This window comes from Alligator sinensis, unplaced genomic scaffold (assembly GCF_000455745.1).
Source record: "Alligator sinensis unplaced genomic scaffold, ASM45574v1 scaffold293_1, whole genome shotgun sequence".
In the NCBI taxonomy this organism is placed as follows: domain Eukaryota; kingdom Metazoa; phylum Chordata; order Crocodylia; family Alligatoridae; genus Alligator; species Alligator sinensis.
The window spans coordinates 2,038,752-2,049,553 of NW_005842158.1; the positions used below are offsets into that span (position 1 = coordinate 2,038,752).

Genomic DNA, 10,802 nt, shown 5'->3' on the forward strand with positions numbered 1-10,802 from the left:
CCTTAGGTCTGCTTTAGGCCTTTGCATGAGTGAATTTATCCCATGGAAGCAAAACTATCTTAATTTCCTAAAAGCAGAAGTCATTAGGCCATCAAATTCTAAAATTATAAACATCATAAAAGACAGAACTATTGCAAGCCGTGGCTGTTTGTGAAGAGTTGCAGTTTTTCTGTCTGGAACACCAGACATGACCCATCAAACATGACTGCCAGATATGACACCCCTAACTAAGGCGGCCATCATAGAGGACATTCTATCTATTGATATGAAACCTGGCGCCTTTATGTCCTTTATTTTTCAAGACAAAAATAAAGGACATAAAGGCATCAGGTTTCATATCTATAGAGGACAGAGGGCAACTGGACTGTCCTCTATGGTGGCCACCCAAGGCCTAATACCATCAAGTAGCAAATTTTAGAAAAGATAACACAATAATCTTTGCAAACACAGGTTTTTTTTTTCCGTGCACAGGATTTCCTCTATGGAAAGAAGATTCCTTACAAACAAGATTAACCAATCATCATTTAAATACCAAAATAGCAAAGAACCAAGTTATCAAATCGAATTGCCCCACTGGGAAGTTGAGAGGAGATGACTGTTGGGCTGTGGAGTTTGCTTGCACTGGTCTTTCTCAGGTGGTGGGAGTGTCCTCTCTGTTGTTCATCTTAAGCATATCTCTGTACTCACACTAGTCATGAAGTGCCCACTGGGAATTTAGGAGGATGCCATGTTCCAGAAGTTGCTTACACCTTACGGTGTGAATCACTTTATCATTTTAAGCATAACTCTGTAGTCATGCTACATTGATAGAACAGTGCCTAGCTCTCAGGTTTGACTTTCTGATAAAGAAGTGATGTTCTTGGCTGCAAGGAAAGGTGTGCCTTAGCTTTCTTTCCAGAAAAACTCATCATAAAACAAAATGTTGTGGGCCTTGTCCTAATCACAGGTTTGGTCTAATCACAGGTTTGGGGCCTTCCAAACAGAAGTCACTAATAAACCTTATTGATGCCAGAGGAACCAAGTTTTTGCAATACTGCACATAGCTGAACACCCCAGCCAACAGTTTTCTATTCTGGCAAAAGTCAGGAACAAGCTGACACACAGGCCCAAACTACTGTGCAGAATTTGGAGTTTGATTCATTACATAAAACATGCTGACTGGACAACCTTCCTGTTACCCAAGGTGATGGACTTTCATCTGGGAGTGTAAGTAGTCTGCAGACTACTCTGCAACCTATTACAAAAGCTTGTTTGAAATGCCATGCACCACCCCACTGAGTCTGCATGGCACTGAATACTCACTCCTGAATGATAATTAGCAAGTGAGAGGGGAGGAGACTAAATTAATTTGTAATCCCAACAGAGATTAGATCCTTTTTTACATACAATGTTTATGTAGTGGCCCATGGACTTCAAGCTGCACCCAGTGTTCCTCCAATGGACAGTCCTTATTTATTTTAACCCTTGGTTTTTAAACTATCCAGCCAATGGTGTGCTGAAGGGAAATGGAATGGACTGATCCCCTTCCAATATTTGATGTTTTTGCCATGATTCTTAAGTTTATTACGAAAATTGAGCATTTTCCAAGCAGCATCATCAGGGATGATTTCCTCCCAGGGATGAGGTCGTTACCCCTCATTGGAAATCTACACATCATAGATCTGAAGAGACCTTACAATACTCTCCTAGAGGAAAATCTTCCTGCTGCTTCTGTTATCCCGATTTCAGACAAGAATCACAAAACCAAAGGGGCAGCGGGCCAGATCCTCTAGATACCTAATAACTGAGGTGTCTAAATAAGATCTTATTCCTCCCAGGAAAACCATTTATGTGTTTACCTTTGCACTATACTTTCAGGTTACTTTTGGGCCTAAGGATTTGTCTACACTGCATGCACACAACTCTTGAGATGGCCACTGAAAAAACTGCATTCTCCAGACACAGAACTGGGGTGGTGAGGGATGCTTCTGCCACTCTGTCCAAGTTTGTGGATGATACAAAACTGTGGGGAGAAGTGGACACACTGGAGGGCAGGGAACAACTACAGACAGACCTGGACAGGGTGGACAAATGGGCAGAAAACAACAGAATGCAATTCAACAAGGAGAAATGCAAAGTGCTGCACCTAGGGAGGAAAAAGGTCCAGCACACCTACTGCCTAGGAAATGACCTGCTCGACAGCACGGAAGCAGAAAGGGATCTCAGAGTCCAGTGGACACCAAGATGAACATGAGTCGTCAACGTGATGAAGTCATCAGCAAAGCCCCAAATCCCATCAGATCTGTTCAGTACCATGGGTTTCAGTCTCCACTCTCACATCTCCATCTAATGTACGCGTCTTTAGGTCCAACTTCTCCCACTGAATGTTGAATAATGCCAATAATGAGGCAGCAAGCTTTTCACAATAACGCCAGCTTCTCAACGCCAGGAATTCAGAAGCTTAAATGAACTTCATGCAACTGTTTATAACTGGGCTAACTTTGCTCCAACCAAAGTTGCCCAGGTATATGAGACCTTAGGTCTGCTTTAGGCCTTTGCATGAGTGAATTTATCCCATGGAAGCAAAACTATCTTAATTTCCTCAAAGCAGAAGTGATTAGGCCATCAAATTCTAAAATTATAAACATCATAAAAGACAGAACTATTACAAGCCGTGGCTGTTTGTGAAGAGTTGCAGTTTTTCTGTCTGGAACACTAGACATGACCCGCCGAACATGACTGCCAGAGATGACACCCCTAACTAGGGCAGCCATCATAGAGGACATTCTGGTTTTCTGCTTCTCTGTCCTCTATTGATATGAAACCTGACGCCTTTATGTCCTCTATTTTTCAAGACAAGTCCCATATGCTTTGAATGAGGAAAACTGGGTACGTAGAACCAGGATTTAAAAAAGCACAGCAGGATTGGCAGCATAACAGGGCACCTAAGTGCCTGGGGCAGTGGTGACTTCCAGCTGCCAGCGCTACAGGTGCAGACTAGCAGTTGTTATGGCAGCTGTTATTGTTCTGTCCCATAACCCATCCCTACAAGCTGGGGCCCAGGGCTTGTGTCCTTATTGCCCAACCTTTGTTGTGCAACTTCCCAGCATGCTGTGTGGAGATGCCTAAGTACGTGTATAAATCTTACCTTTCTTCAAGACTTTGGCAACCCTTCCTAGTTAAGTATTCATGTAAGACTGAGTTTCAATGCCTGAAACCACTACCTCATTTGTTTTATTGTCCCTGGGTGCCTGGCTCCTGTGGTGGTGCCCACATTTTGTATCATCATCACATGGTTAGACCACTCATATAAATTATGGGAGTTGTGGGTGTTAGGTCCTCCTCAGCCCCTGGAGGTTGAACCTACATCATCGAGCAAGTGCCCTAATTTTCAGGCTGTCTTGGCCTAAGGATACTGGGTCATAGTGAAGAAAGAAATGCAAAACTCACAGGGCTAGAGAGAGAGAAGCAGCAGCAAGTGGGGAAAGTCCTCTGTAATCCAGTGAGGCAGGTATATCCATAGGAACGAGGAAGCTTTTAGTTCTGGTCCTTGTTCCTTGGACTGTTGATGCAGCTTACTTTAAACAGCCACTTGATAACATTCATAAGCAGTATTGCAACCAGTTGTGACCAGGGAAGTGCAGTGGATCCACATCAGTTTTTGCTACTTTGGTGTCTACCTGCTATCTTAATTTTGTTTGGACACAAAGGGTGAATCTACACATCACCCTACGGAGACATAGGGATGCACTATGTCACCGTACAGCACGCTATGATGATGTAGCGATCACATGGGTCCACATGTGATTGCTGGCTACATCACCGTAGTGGCACACTCCCCTGGGAGAGCACATCGCTATTGTGATGTAGCAGCAAAATCTCAATGTGTGCCGCACGCACAATGCAGTAACTGTCGAAAAGGAAGTACTAAAGCATGGCACCATAGCAATGTCACCATACGGTGACGTGTAGACACATCCTAGGGTGGCATTCTGTTTTTTGTGGTTGTCTAAGCAGCCCTTCTTTGGTCACCTACAGGGCATTTGGGGATAGATATGGACAACTATGTAGTCCTGCATAGACTGGCAACAACAAAATGAGAAAAAACCTTCCATCTTTTCACCTAAACAGCTGGAAAAACAGGGGACCTGGCTTCTAGTGTCCCCTCCTACCCTCCACCAAAAGATGGCTTGAACCTGGACTTTCTGACTTCCCAGCCCAGTATGACATATGTCATCTAGGCATTTCTTAATCTGAAATTCCTGTACAAATATAACATTTTATTGAGAAAATGTTAAAAAATATGTTTTTTACATGCTCTTGTACAATTAGAAGATAAATTCAGGACCTCAAGCATCATGACTACATAAATACATACTTGGTACATGTTAATACAATCTACAGCTTGCAATTAGTTGTTCAGTCTATATTAGCCTGGGGTAAAGTGTTTACACAATTTCAGCATAACTCTATGGAAAGAAAACAGCAAAGATATCGTGCATTGGAACAGCATCCTTATAGCGTTGCAAGGCATTCTTAGACAATGATTTTAGCACATAGGCTGGAAGATATTCAAAGGCATTAACAGTCTTTGCAAGTCTGTGATAGGTGTCTTGTGGGTTCAGTCCATCTCCTCCTTTTCTGACTTCTGAAGTCAGAAAGACTTTCAATTCAGACTTAGCCAAAAGAGGCCTGTGAAATCCTGTTTGCAAATAGACTTCTCAGCATTGGCGACCATGCACAAATACACAATCATAATATGCTCAATGTTAAATAAAGCATCTGTAGAAAGGAAAGGAAAGGAAAGGAAAGGAAAGGAAAGGAAAGGAAAGCCCTACCCCATCTCTCTGAGCCAATAATGACAAGGAAGGACATTCCATCTGAATAGCTGAGATGAGCCTGTTCCAAACCCTCGGTACTCGACTTGTAAAGAAGTTTTGCCTCGTGTCCAGCCTGAAGCGATCTTCAGTCAGCTTGTGCCCATTATTTCTTGTCCTCCCCTCGGGGGTCTTGTTGAACAGATTCTCCCCCAGGCCCTGGTGTACGCCCTTGATATATTTATATGCTGCCACCAAGTCCCATCTGAGTCTTCTCTTCTCCAGGCTGAACAGTCCCAAGTCTTTCAGCCTCTCCACCTATGACCTGGTCTCTAGGCCTCTAATCTTGTGCAATGCCGAACTTCTCCACATCCTCTCTGAAGTGCGGCACCCAGAACTCCAGCTGTGGTCTCATCAATGCTGAGTAAAGCGGGAGGATAAAATCCTTAGCCTGGTTCAAGATGTCTCGGTAGGTGACTGCCAATGTTTGACTAGCTCTGCCAGCTGCGGCATCACATTGGTGGCTCATTTCCATTTTGTTGTCTATCACGACACCCAGGTCTCGTTCAGATGTGGTGCTTTTTCAGATGTAGCACTGCCAAGCCTGTAAGTGTGTTGTGGATTTTTTATCCCCAGATGGAGCACTTTATATTTCTGTGTTTTAAACAAAATCAGGTTGAGGTCCACCCACCTCTTCGAGCATGGCTACACTCCTGCATAGTTTGGTGTTGTCAGCAAACTTTGCTAATTCACTTTTAATTCCCAAATCCAAATTGTTGATGAACATGTTGAAAAGCACTGGTCCATGTACTGAACCCTGAGGGATGCCAATGGTCAGCCTCTGTCATGATGACTTGGTTCCATCAATCAATATTTTCTGGGTCCTACCATAGAGCCAGTTACCTGGCCACTGGACCATAAAGTGGTTGAGGCCGCATTTTCCCAAATTTTTCATGAAGACTTTGTGGGAGATTAGGTCAAAGGCCTTTTTGAAGTCTAAGTATATGACATCAGCCTCACTTTCTCAATCCAGGTGCTGATTAACCTGATCATAGAAAGAAATGAGGTTGGTCTGACATGACCTGCCTGTAATGAAGTTTAATTTTAAGCACATTCTTATTTGCTTTCCTAATTCAGGATGCCTTTCTGGAGCCTCACTGACTGTAAAACTATGCGGTGGGGCTGAGAGAAAGGCACCTGGGGTTTCACATCTTAGTTTGGCAGGACCTAATTTTGGACATTTTCTGGACAGTTTTGCTAGGCTGGGTGATTGTAAATCTCTAATTATGGTTTTATAAGTGCTAATATAAATAACATAGATGAATCCTTTCAGCCAATCCATTATACCAGGGAAACAAACATATCAGCCAGAAACTATTTTTGCTCCTCTACTTCAGAAAGGATTTGTTGATAGGACACAGTAGGCCTTCCAACAAAAATGTTCATCAGAATTTCAAATTTTAACCAACCTCTTCAAAACATCTCGATCCCAGCAGATGGTTCTAATCACCTGGCTCTGGATATCCACGTTCTCCATAATGTTTTAATTTATTCTTCTGATGTGAAGTCTTCCCTTCATTTCAGGTGTTGTTTTTTCTTATGGTGAAAACTGGAAAGTGACACAGAGGTTTATTCTCAACCTTACGAGACATTGGAATGGGCAAGAGGGCCATTGAGGACCAGATTGTAGAAGAGTGTGGGTACCTGAAAGAGAACTTGGAATCTCGCAAAGGTAGGTGGGTGCTTAACTTCATAGAACTTCTGAAATATTAACGTATGCCCTTAAAGATGCACAAAGTTATTTTCATCATCTCATCAAGCTTCCATCTTGATAGGAAAGGCCATTGAACTTCATTGGTAACATTATTTAGCAATTATTTAAAGGAGAACTGAAAGATATGTTATGAAGCAGTAAGCATTTTATGGCAAGTAGTAGCTCTTCCAGTCTCGTTTTGGCACCATTTCTCTTTCCCCATCAACTGGCCTTTGGAAGCCTGTGATCACAGACTTTTTTCTTGCTCCATCTCCAAGCTCTGGGCATAGAAAATAGAGCTGTTCAGCTTTGTATCAATGAGAGAGGATCCAGAAATCCTGGGCTAGGGCATGACTTGGATGAAGACTCTTTGCCTCTCCAGGTGTAGTTCCTTCCTACTTTGCTGACAGAATCTTTAATCAGTTCTGGGCCAACAAGGATTGAAATAGGAAATAACTTCAGGAGTGGAGCAACAATAAAACAATCATTTTTTATTTTTTATTTTAAGACAAGTCTGGAAAAGTGGCATTCTAGACTTCCTTGGTCATGTAAGTGGTCATTTGGGCCATCTACAGGACATTTTTGGCACTTACATGCCAAGAGGAATTCTAAAATTAGGGTTGGAAGGGATCTCAGGAGTTCATCTAGTCGAACCCCCTACTCAAAGCAGGACCATCCAACTGTGTCATCTCAGACAAGACTTTGTCTACCCAAGTCTTAAAAACCTCTAAGGATGGAAATTCCACCACCTGTTCCAGTGCTTTTACCACCCTCCTGGTGACAACGTTCTTCCCAAATTTCTCTTGCTGCAACTTAAAACCATTGCTCCTTGTTCTGTCATCTGCCACTGCTGAGAACAATGTTGCTACATTCTCTTTTGAACCATCCTTCAGGTAGTTGAAGGCTGCTATTAAATACCTTCTCAGTCATCTCTTCTCCAGACTAAACAAGCCCAGGTCCCTTAGCCTCTCCTGTCATGTTCCCTAGCCCTCTAACAATTTTTGTTTCCTTCTGATGGACTCTACCCCTCACTGGAGCAGGGTAGGAGTGGCTAGGATTTCCGCAGCAGGGGACAGGTCTCCCTGCACCCAGAGATACAAGTAGAGAAGGCAAGGGAGGGGTGGGATGTGGAGGAAGAAGATGTGCTTCTGAGAATAGGAGAGTAGACAAGGGGTGCTGCAAGTGGGACGGTGGGGATTTCGACCTCATTATGGGACTTATGGCTGCAACTCCTGCAGTATGGTCTGCCTGCCTCCATGGACATAGGGAGATGCTGGCAGCTGAGCATCACCCCTGCAGCACTAGATGCCCCTTTTAAAATTCCTGGATCTGCCTATGGTCAGAGACGGCCAAGCTGCAACCCTTTCTGGGCAAGAAGGGTGGAGAACTCTAGATCTTTGCCTTGCAAGATGAGTGCTATAGCCCCTGAGCTATGGAGGCCCAATCTTGATTGGCGTCTCAGTGAAATACTGTCAGAATGATAAAAACTTACTATTAATCATATATGCACAATCTTTTCTCCGTTTGAACTTTCTTTTTTTAAAGGAAAGCCCTTTGAGACCATCACTATAATAAATGGAGCAGTAGCTAATATCGTTGTATCAGTATTGCTTGGAAAGTGGTTTGACTATGAAGACCCCCATTTCATAAGACTCCAAAATTTGATCAGTGAAAACAAGGCTTCTTGGAAGTCCTTCAGCTGCGGTAAGTTTGAGCATTTTAGTGTCATGTCCAAACACAAGCAGGTAACTACATGCTACATGTATTATATAAAAAAAATTTCTATTAACTAGAAACAGTCCCGCTAATGAGAAGTGAAACATAGAGTTCTTTCAGTATCTGTCCCAACAAAGACCACCATAGAAACTACAGGTCCACTGACAAATGAGGGGATGAGAAACAGAGACATTAAGGGTGAAATCCAGATTTCTCCCTCAATCATCACATACATGTAAAAAAAAAAAAAAAAGAGTAACAAAGTGGATTTCCATACTGGGAGCACTGTTTACCTGTGGGGCCAACCAAGGTCGGAGGGAGCAGGGTGAGATGGAAATACTTCCAAATCCATGCATTGCCGCTCCTGGATGACCTCAGCCCAAAGCAAATCACAGAGAGGGAGGAGAATTAGGCATCACAGCACTGAAAAATGAGCCTCATATCTTCAGCAGAGTTATTTGAGAGAAAAAGAGCTTGGCTCCTACCATCTCTAAACAGTGAATGGGGCGAGTTTGGGCACATACACACTGTAGAAACAGTGCAGTGCGGATGGGATGTTCCTGGGTGTGCCTCTCCCACCTCCTCCTGACACACTCCAACCACCGAAGCCCACCACTTAGCCCACTCCATGAGGTTCCCCTGTAGCCACCTTTGACCTTGAAGGGTATGTGTAGACGAAATGGGGGCCCTAAACTGAAGTGGTGGGTTTAAAAAAACTCCTCTTCCTCGGAGTTTTAGTTTGCTGCATCCCAAGTCATTTAAGGCACATTATGCCGCCAAATTTCCTACAGAGGCTGGAATTAATGCGCAATACACCGCCAAGGCATGCAAACACAAACACCATTAAAGTGGTACAAAAGCATTTAGCCCACTTGAAAGTGTCATGCACACATGCCCGTCATTTCATCTACACACGATTGGTCTCCAACATGCTTAAGCGCAGCCATAGGGGATGACCCCAGAGTAGTGTCACAAGTGTACTTCCAAGTTTGCAGTATATCATGGCTGTCTTATTCTGAGCCAGCTGCTTCTATGGTGCTGACAGATCCTTTGGCACCTCTGCAGAGTAATTGAGAGATACTAGGTGCAGAGCAGGGAGCCACTAGAGCTAAACAATAGGCAAGACCGGGCACAGAGATCTGTCTGAACACCTGGTGCTTAGGCATGTAACTGAGGGCTACACATTAGGCATTTCTATCTACTGCAGATCCAATGCTCTGTGCCCTCTACCAAGTGCCTATACCTAAGTGAAAGAGTATCAGTGCTGGTGGCACTGCCACCCACCTTTTCCATAACGGCACTATGGTTAGAGCAGTCATCCATGAAGTGGGATACCCCACTCCGCCGCGACCAATTCAGGCTGGACATAAGAAAGAACTTCTTTACTGTCCGAGCCCCCAAGGTTTGGAATAGACTGCCACCGGACGTGGTTCAAGCACCCACTTTGAATGCCTTCAAGACACATTTGGATGTTTATCTTGCTGGGATCCTATGATCCCTGCTGACTTCCCGCCCCTGGGGCAGGGGGCTGAACTCAATGATTCTCAGGGGTCCCTTCTAGCCTGAATGTCTATGAAATCTATGAAAACCCAGATTCTGAGTTCTTCTCAGCATCCAAACCCACCAACCATATTTCCTAAGATGGTGCCCTAGACTCAGACTATAAAATACACTATGAGGGGGGGTTTTGAGGAGGGGAGAGAGAAGGACACACTTTTTGTTGAAGCTGGGCCATTGCTTAATGGGCAGTATGATATTCATGGAGCTAGGACTGCGTGTGCAAAAGATCATGACTGTACAGCTTGGTGGGTAAGGTGCTCAGCTGGGGAGGTGGAGTCCTATTTCTGACCCTTGCTTAATTATATAGCCATTGGCTAAAAAATAGAAAAAATTTCAAATGAGGACCAGAACACAGGACTTTCCCTAGTCACTGGGCTATATTCATCTTCTTCCCTGTCCTAGTGGACTCCAAGATGAACACAAGTCAGCAGTGTGACGAAGCCATCAGAAAAGCTAATGGCACTTTATCGTGCACCAGCAGATGCATGACGAACAGATCCAAGGAGGTGATACTTCCCCTCTATCGGGCACTGGTCAGACTGCAGTTGGAGTACTGCGTGCAATTCTGGGCGCCGCACTTCAAGAGGGATGTGGATAACCTGAAGAGGGTCCAGAGAAGGGCCACTCGTATGGTTAAGGGCTTGCAGGCCAAGCCCTATGAGGAGAGACTAGAGAAACTGGACCTCCTCAGCCTCCACAAGAGAAGGTTGAGAGGCAACCTTGTGGCTGCCTATAAGTTCATCGCGGGGGCACAGAAGGGAATTGGTGAGGTTTTATTCACCAAGGCGCCCCCGGGGGTTACAAGAAATAATGGCCACAAGCTAGCAGAGAGCAGATTTAGACTAGACATTAGGAAGAACTTCTTCACAGTTCGAGTGGCCAAGGTCTAGAACGGGCTCCCAAGGGAGGTGGTGCTCTCCTCTACCCTGGGGGTCTTCAAGAGGAGGTTAGATAAGCATAAGCATCTAGCTGGGGTC

At 44.3% G+C, this 10,802-nt stretch overlaps 1 pseudogene; it reads left to right on the forward strand.

Moving 5' to 3' along the window:
- The first annotated feature begins 3,770 nt into the window (after nt 1-3,770).
- Nucleotides 3,771-10,802, forward strand: part of LOC102377496 — a 19,615-nt pseudogene continuing 12,583 nt past the window's right edge.